Consider the following 8,974-nt stretch of genomic DNA (forward strand, 5'->3'; position numbering starts at 1 on the left):
AGGCTCGTTGGACTGAAAACCCGAAAGGGCGGTCCAAGCAAAAGTTAGAGCTAAAAAAAAAAAAAATCCTTCGTGGGCTGAAAACCCGAGAGGGCAGTCCAAGGAAAGGAACTACGGCGGCTTGATCCCTCAAAAGGGGTACGTAGGCAGTCTAGTCTTGCCACTAGATGCGGCCACAAAATCCATTTGTCCCTTTCTTCCCCGGAGAATCAAGGGGTGAACTACGTATGGCTTGATCCCTTTATAGGGTACGTAGGCAACTTAGCTAAAAAAAAAAAGAAAAAAAGGGGGGGGGGGCTGAGTGCAGTCGTAAACCAAAAAAAAAAGAATCATTCAATACTAGTTAAGGTGGACGAATGAGTTTAACAATAACTAAGAGGTAAGGGAAGAAAAGAAGAAAAGAAAATGAAAAAAGGAGTCTACTCCACTCTACTGCAAAGAGAAATCAATGAGCTAACTAACTGGCGAATTTCTTTCTCTTGCGTGAAGCCTAAGTTCCGTGCCTCTATGAGTTTTGAGAGCATTGCTTCATTGGCATCAATTCTAGCTTGTCGAAGCCCAATTTCCTTTTCAAATTGTTGGTCTAAAGATTGCTGCAAATCTTTTGCACGTTCTTTAAGGGTACTTGTCTTCGATTCAAACTGTTGTCGCATTTCATGAGCTCGTCTTGCCGCCTCTTCAGCTTCCTTCTCTGCCGCAACCACTGTGGCATTCACATCAGCAAGCTCACTATTAAGTTCTATTAGATGCGCGCTCATGGTTTTTATGGTAGCGAAGCACTGCTCATATTGGGTGATCAAGGCATTGATGCGGTCAACATCTAGATGGGCATATTCTCCCACGAAGGCAACGTTCTTGGAAAATGAAGTGGCCAACTCGAAAATGTGTTGGATAGTCGTTTCAAATTCCTGAAACTCATCCTGGCCTGATTCAAGGGTATTAATCATAGGTCGCAAGAGACCAAGTGCCCCCAAAATATGATCACGGTGAGCTAGTAGGTCTATAGGTGATTTGGAAGAAGAAATTCTATCAAAGATGTCTTGCATTTCCTCAGCAATGAACCTTCGCCTACGTGGAGCCACACTTGGACCAAGAATGCGGTGAATGAAATTCTTCACATAAGGTGAGGAGGGCAAATATTCTACCAATGGCAAGGGGCAGTCATCTTCAACAATATCATCTGTCTCATTTGGATCATTACTCACATCAGGAGCAACGACTGTAGCATTCGGTTCATTGCTCACTTCTTGAGCATCATCTGCTTCACTTGGGAAGTTCGTGGTACTACCTTGTTCGGATGGCCCGTCATCATGGGGAAAACCAAGTCTCCGATAAGAGTAGCAGCATCTGCATGGGAGGAACTGACTCCCTCATCAACTGGATGGTCAAGATTCTGGCTTCGAATTCGTTTTGGACTCTTGTCGTTGTCACTACGCGAAGAATGACGTTTGTTGGAGACCTCTTTTTGACAACTTGTGGGGCCTTGATTCTCCGGCCTAACAATAAAAATATTATCGTGCCTTTCGAGGTGTTTTCTAGAAGACAAGAAAATTCTAGCTATAGATAATCCCATATATGGTGCTGATGACCCCATCCACCATTTGCAATACCACCAAGTGCAAACTCCAACACGAGTAGAGCGCGGGATATAAAATCCAGCTGTGGTATCTCTTCTAAGTAAAGTGATTTGTGCTATGGCTAAATCCTCCATGCCACACTTGCACCTGTCACGAACGCTAAAGGAAAGCTTGTTCGAAGGGACACCTTGGTCAAAACCAAATTGACGTGCGAATCTATTTGGGTAGTATGGTTCCAACCAAAGATTGTTGTTCACCCTCACCGGCAAAAGCGCATAACGTGTGCAAACTAGAAATTCAAATTTTCTATCTGATAGATCCTTCTTGTCAGCAAAGGAACGGCCTTCATCTTCAGTAAACGTGGTTGGGCGATAGATTAATTCTTTGTCGCTACGGAATATAATTCTGGCATGATTAAGCCTAAAACCTTTTGGCTTAACACCCGCATACCTCACCAAAAAAGGGTAGTCTTTGACAAATTCCTTGTCAGTTTGTGGTAGGTACAAACCTGGAATATGTTCGCCTAACCAACCGATAACATAATGAATTGGGAAGGAGGCACTTGACGAGCTGGGACCTTCTGGATGAGTGGCAATTTCTCCAAGACCATGGTAAATATACCCCAAAACAGGTGGTGCAAGTGAAACTCTGACCCCTCGTGCCATCAAACATGCCATATGAAAAGTTTCAGGTCTGACGTTGCGATCCACGGAAGGTAACACAAATCTACTCAACCAAAGTGCCAAGAATGCAGCCAACCTCCCTTCCTTTGAAACACGTAAAGTGATTTCGGGAGCCCTTAAAAGTTGATCTTGAGGTTTCCTCTTGCCATTCCCAAAGGCCTTATAAATAATCTTCGCCCGATAAAAATGCCCAATCCATTGGGCCCAGCTGACGGTAGACTGATTATGATAAATACATAATTGGGAGTGGATCTTCAAAAGTTCAGTGATAGTTGGAGGATATACTCCATTTTGTTGCAAGTCTTTATTTTGGGGAATAAATTCCTCATACTGGACATCTCCCAAGATTGGCAACCCACAAATGACTTTCATGTCATAGAGAGAAATCCCCATCTCACCATTGCCATGATGAAAGGTGTTGCACAAGGGCCCCCATAATTCACAAAATGCTCTCCATATATTTGGGCAACACTCGTAAGGATATCGGGAAATTGCTACGGCACCATATATTTTTGCCTTATGCAATATGTCTCCAAAGTCACTCATAACGCATTTTGTCCACTCCGCAACGCCAATTTCAAAAGTGGCTCGGCCATAGAACTGATACTGGGGCCCCCACTCCAACTTACTCTTGATCATTCTATGCAAGGCGGGGTAAAAATCATCACGTGTGGGAAGATCTTTGATTTGGAATTTCATGTCTCCATCCACTTCATTATTCACATCCTCCAAACAATGTGCGGTAAACACAGCACGATGCGTTTGGCATACTGAAATCACCTTATCTTCTGCGTGGGGTTTGAATTCAAGATACCCCGAATTTACGGAGGCGGTGGTATACCAGGTTGCACGGCCTTCAGGGGGTACATTAGGCTGCACAGATCTCAAAGACAGCGATCTCACATATTGGGGGCCAGAGACAAATTCCCTACCATGCGAATCAAAGACTCGCTCAAACCCGAATCGACCTTGCTCGTCCATTTCCTGATTTTTTTTCAACCAAAAAAAATTAATTAATACAAGAAAAGTCAGGGGATGCGCAGTTCAAAGGGAAAGCTATCAAGCGTTGCACATAAAAAGTCATTTCATGCACAACGCTTGAGAAGGCATCTGTTGAACGGAAAATTTTCACAAAAGCAATTAGCCAAGGATTTGACTTGGTTTAGAATTGAATTTGTTTTGTCCCTGCAATCTTATCAAGAAAAACATATAAAAATAAAATAGAGGTATTTCAGTGGTTTTGAAACACCAAGAGATAAGTATCTCGGTTGAGAAGTGGTCATCAGCTTGAATTCAAACTCATCATAAGATAGCCTCTATAAGAGGCATGACACGAGGGGAGTAAACAAAAAGAAGGAGGAGGAGAACGGCAGGAGGACAGAAAAAGAGCAGAAAGGAGAACAGTCAGAGCAAGAAGAAAAATTAGCAAGCAGACTTGAGAAAGGAAAGAGCCATTTCAAGGTAAAAAGATTAGTTTCATGGCACAATTTTCTGATTTTTTTTTGCTCAAGATTTCTGGTTCCATTCAACTCAAGGGTTCCTGGCCATGATGATTTCTATCATCATAAAAAGGGTCAGTAATCTCTCTAAGGGACAGCTCCGCTCAAGTAATTCCGAGGATACGATCCGCACCCAGCAGTTTGTTTGATCAATCCACAGAAATTCTTGGCTATGATGATTGAAATCATCATAACCAAGGTTAAGAATCTCTCCGAGGCTTGGCTCCGCTCAAAGAACTCCAGCAGTGTTTTCAGGTTTGCCTTCCATGATGATTTCAATCATCATGTTTTATGGCATAGTCTATTCCATCATGCACCACCAAATAAGCTCTTCCAGGAGCAAAGAATCTCTCAAATCATGGATGTAGAGATGAACCCACCATGGGATCAAAATCAAAAGAGCAAAGGCTTGTAATTACAAGTCCCTGTGTAAAATTTCTGCATGAAGCATCCGAAACCAAAAGGGGCGCATGGAAATTGAATTGCCTCCTCATGAGTGTTTGCTGCCTGCAAGCCAACGAAAAAAAGCCAACAGAGGAAGAATAGGAGCAAAAGAAAAAGTGGTTCTGTGTGTTGGGTTCTGTTAGTAAAAGACAAAACAAGGGGGATAAAAAGGTAATGAAATAAAAAAAAGGGGGCTGTATCGCACAGCCCCTCCTCCCTCTCTTGAATATTTCTTTGGTTTATTATGACTGGGAAAAAGAAAAGGACATGGACAATGGTACATCAACAGCAAACAAAAAAAAAAGGGGAGCTGGCAAGGCATGTACCACAAGTTCTCTCTTGGGTTTCTGAAGCAAAATGACAGGTGGTTTCCTCCACCAAACTCCAAAGCCTTCAAGCTGGCAGCACAGTCTCTTCATGCAAAAGAGAAGACAAGAGGTCAGAAGCATGGAAACAGACAAAAGAAAAAAATCAAAGGAAAAGAGGAGTTCAAGGGGGGGAATTACCACGTGAAAGGCAAGAGGATTTCTTGAGTTATTGACCTTGGGAAAGTTACAGCACACAAAGGACAATAAGAGAGTTTGTCTCTTTTGGTTCCAAGTCAGCCCAGAAGCATCCAATTAATTGGAGGGTCTTCTATTGCTACCGCTATTGCTGTCCATGCAGACAAAAGTCCTAGTTAATTCAATCAATAAATAAAATAACAGAGAAGAACTAAGGAATGGCATGTGGGTTACCACGTGAAATCCGCTTCCGTTTGATGGTGCAACAGGTGGCTTGAGCAAAGTTATGTGCTGGTCTGGAGAAGCAAACGAAGAATAATGTTAAGACTTTCGTTTTGTGGCTGTTTGCTGGTGCACTACATGTTTTTTTTTTTTTTTTTTTTATATATAAGGAAGACAACCCAATCCTATGTGGACAAGAAGTTTGCTTCACTGGATGATCCAGCAGTTCCAAATCAATAAGGAGTTTAATCCATACTTCACCTGGAGAAGGATTTCTATCCTTTGGGTGTCTTAATCAAATTGAAAGACACCTGTTAATGGCACCAATACGTGAGGGATCCAGCTGGAGCAAAGCAAGGCCTTTGGTTTACTATGTTCTGCCAAGTGCTCATCTCCTCTAATAAGTCGTATGCAAGAGACCGGAGAAGAAAGAATTGGCAAGTTTGACAAAAGCTAACGAACCCAAGGCTGCCAGCTGCATCAATCTGAACACACGAAGTTTGAGTCCAGACTCATGCGAACCAATCCAAAGGAAGTGCAGATTTCTCTGAGTTCATCCCCCACAGTTCAAGCTATCAAGCTTCTAAATAGGAAGGAGCAGAACTATGAAAAAAAAGAAGATAAATCAAGGAGATACAATACTTTTCTTTTGCTTCATGGAGAAGCAAAAGGCCCCATGCCAATGACAAACGGAAGGGAAAATCAAGCCACAAGAGTAGCTGGCTTGTACCGATGTCAAGAAGTCAAGAGTGAGGGCCCATTCTTTGTAAATGTCCACTAAGCTCAGCAATATGCTTGACAATATAAAACAAGCATTGAGCTTCACACAGATAGAAGACAAAGTGAAGGTTTGAAACCAAGGTCTTTTCAAACCCCTCCCATCACTTTTGGTGACTGCAACAAATGAAAACAAAGTGTCCAGGCACTTGTACTCCTTTGTATTCCAAGGGACGAAGACGTGAGTTCACTACTTGCAGTACCAAGCTATGCAAGCAAGCGCACAAAAGTGTCAGCAAGGGTTCACGAGAACTAAATCAATTGACGGTCAAGAAGGCTCAATAAAATGCTTACGGCATTCTGGTCTATCTGCCTCAATCCTCAAATGCAAGATGGCCACCAAACATGCCCACAAAATCTCAACAAGAAATATGGGAATCAATCACTGTGGCAAAGAAGCTATTCAGAAAGGAGTGCCAAGCGACTCAATCATACTGTGTCGATGACTCCATTCCAAATAAATGATTGATCGTGCTACGAGCATTGAGCTCACTCTCAAAAGATACCAAAGCATCATCAATATGGATTAACAGGCTTGTCAACCACAAAAGCCCATTAATCTCAAATCCTCCAAATCATGCATGGATACAAATGCAAATGTCAATTGTAGAGAATTAGTGGGTTCATCAAAATTGCTCATTATTTTTCTTGGACATTGACAAAAAGAAAAATGGTATAAAACCATCCAATTCCCCATGGGTCATCTACCCATGCAAATTTCAATGAGATTAAATCTCTCAAATTCAAGTTCTCAATTAGTGGGCTACACTTACCCATTAACATCCAATTTTCCCCATGGGTCATCTACCCATGCAAATTCCAAATGAGATTAAATTCAAATATCTCAAACACAAATTCTCAATTAGTGGACCACACTTATCCATTAATTTTCAATTTTTCCCATAGGTCATCTACCTATGGAAACCTCCAAATTGTCCCAAAGACACATTCTCAATTAGTGGGCCACACTTGCCCATTAATTTCCAAATCAAATTGGAACTACGTCGGTTTGATCCCGTCAAGGGTACGTAGGCAGTCTAACATCCCAATAGACGCAACCGCAATCAAGTATAAATCTCTGGTTTATCTTAACCAGATTTCGCCAAAACACTTTCCCAAGTGCAATTGTCAATTTTTTTAGGGAAAATTAATGGGATAATCAAAATTACTCACTATTTTTCTTGGACATTGACAACCAGAAAAGTGGTACAAAACCATGCAATGTTTCATGGGTCATCTACCCATACAAATTTCATTGAGATTAATTCTAAATCTCTCAAACAGAAATTCTCAATTAGTGGGCCACACTTACCCGTTAATTTTCAAATTCCGAACTACGTTGGTTTGATCCCTTTGAAAGGGTACGTAGGCAATCTAGAGATTCAATCTAGATGCAACCATCCCAAATGCAATCCCATATCGAATCCCTGGTTTATTCAGCTAAATTCACTCAAACACTTCTCAATACAATTCAAATCAAATTTCCCTCGCAATGGGTCATTTATTCATTGCGATTCTTTGAACTACGAGTGGCTTGATTCCCGCAAGGGATACGTAGGCATCCTGAGGTTGGACTTGGGAGCGGTTGCAAAATCAAACACACACGTTCTGTTTCTTTATGATGGAATCAAAGGGTGTTCCCTTGAAGCAAGGGATTGTAATTAAGAGACTTGCGTCTCGAATGGGTCGAACCTAAAATAATAAAACCCCGTTATTTAATTAGTGGTGGTGAAATTATATTAGGAGGATCACCATTTTCCTTCAACATGTAGCTTAGACATCACTTATTTTGGTGTTGAATATTGAATTGGTCCATTTTTTAGTTGTATCATTTTAGTACTGAAATGGTACCGATATTGATTTGGCACAGTACGGTACGGTACGAATTTTGGCAAATCATAATCTAATACCGTACCATACCGATTTAAATTTCCGGTATCGATAGCAGTACGGGCTCAATACCGTACCGTACCCACCCCTACTAAACACAATAAACCTACTCATTTTTTGACTCCTACATAAAAAAAAAAATCCAATTTTAAAATATATTATCATATTTTCTTCTATGTATCCATCAAGTAATATCAACGATCCATCTCATGGCCAAAAAAATACATGGTCCGAATAACGGTAAAAACATGGCCTGCAGATGCAAACTTATGACACAAACATTAAGCGATAAAAAACAAGGACAATTTAAGTGGCCTCCGTGCGTTAGGAAATCTCCTGTGATGCAATGCAACGTAGTGTAGCGTAGGTATCCTGTATTTTCAATCAATACAATGAGATGATCCAAAGGTTGTAATTGGCTCCACAATCAAGATCCCGCCAAAACTGTGATTGAAAGGAAAATCTCAAAAGTAGAAAGGAAAGGAAAAACCACAAATCCAAATTGGTCCCGCTATCAAATTAGAAACAGTACCTGACTTAAAATCTAATCATCAATTCATTAAGGACTATCAGTTCTCCCAAGTTAGAAACTCCATCCCCGTGGCTCGGCATCTTCATCTTGTTTTGAACTTCAGAAAGGAAGCACACTCTGCTGCATGGGTTTGTGAGGTGGATGAATCAAACTTCATCAAGATCAACGTCTTCTTTGTGCCATCGGAAGAGAACAATGGAGGATTGGTTTAATTGAACACGACGATCGTTCAGACACCTGCAAATTATTCACACTAAACATTTATATTCTTCATTTATTACCACTTTAAACATTTAATTTGAATTAAGAGAGAAATTCCCCCCGTATTTAAGGCAATTCTGGAGTTGGTCTTTGGCGAGTAGAATAATGTCACAAAACACAGAATTGTAAGCAAGCAATTAACCCTATAAGTGAGAGTGGTTGGCAGCAGTGGCGGATCCAGGAATTTTCATTCCGGAGGTCAACGTGTAAAAGGTTAAAAAAAAGTCCATTTAAAATAGACCTATTGAAATGAAAAGATAATACTCTAATTCATAGTTAATAGATAAAACCAAACAAAATACTCGTGTTCATTATCAAAGAGAACTTCATCAACTTTAAAAAATAAACACACATTGCAATACACTAGAAATATTTCTAAGAACGTGATAATAAACCAAAAATTAGCACAATCCTCTTCGCCTCGCAAAGCGTCTCGACTATTCGACATAAGAATTGGCATATATTAGCGTAATCCTGCTCATTTTATTTACATCATTTTTTAGGTCTGTCGTAGGTTTGACTTTGGGCTTTATCTGCATTTCTTTTGGGTTCTAGCTCCCAAACTTTGGGTTTTTATGAGTATTGT

General features: G+C 40.7%; 1 long non-coding RNA gene across 2 annotated transcripts; it reads right to left on the reverse strand.

The window, feature by feature from the left end:
- Nucleotides 1–3,647: 3,647 nt before the first annotated feature.
- Nucleotides 3,648–5,299, reverse strand: LOC117612919. 2 transcript variants are annotated; one of them, XR_004583603.1, is made up of 5 exons: nt 5,190–5,299; nt 4,941–5,002; nt 4,710–4,857; nt 4,530–4,614; nt 3,648–4,266 (listed from the first exon to the last, which is right to left on the reverse strand). It is a non-coding gene; the product is annotated as an uncharacterized LOC117612919 (long non-coding RNA). The 2 variants fall into 2 exon arrangements; XR_004583602.1 differs by lacking the exon at nt 3,648–4,266 and having other exon boundaries at nt 4,359–4,614.
- Between the last annotated feature and the right edge of the window lie 3,675 nt (nt 5,300–8,974).

This window comes from Prunus dulcis, unplaced genomic scaffold (assembly GCF_902201215.1).
Source record: "Prunus dulcis unplaced genomic scaffold, ALMONDv2, whole genome shotgun sequence".
In the NCBI taxonomy this organism is placed as follows: domain Eukaryota; kingdom Viridiplantae; phylum Streptophyta; class Magnoliopsida; order Rosales; family Rosaceae; genus Prunus; species Prunus dulcis.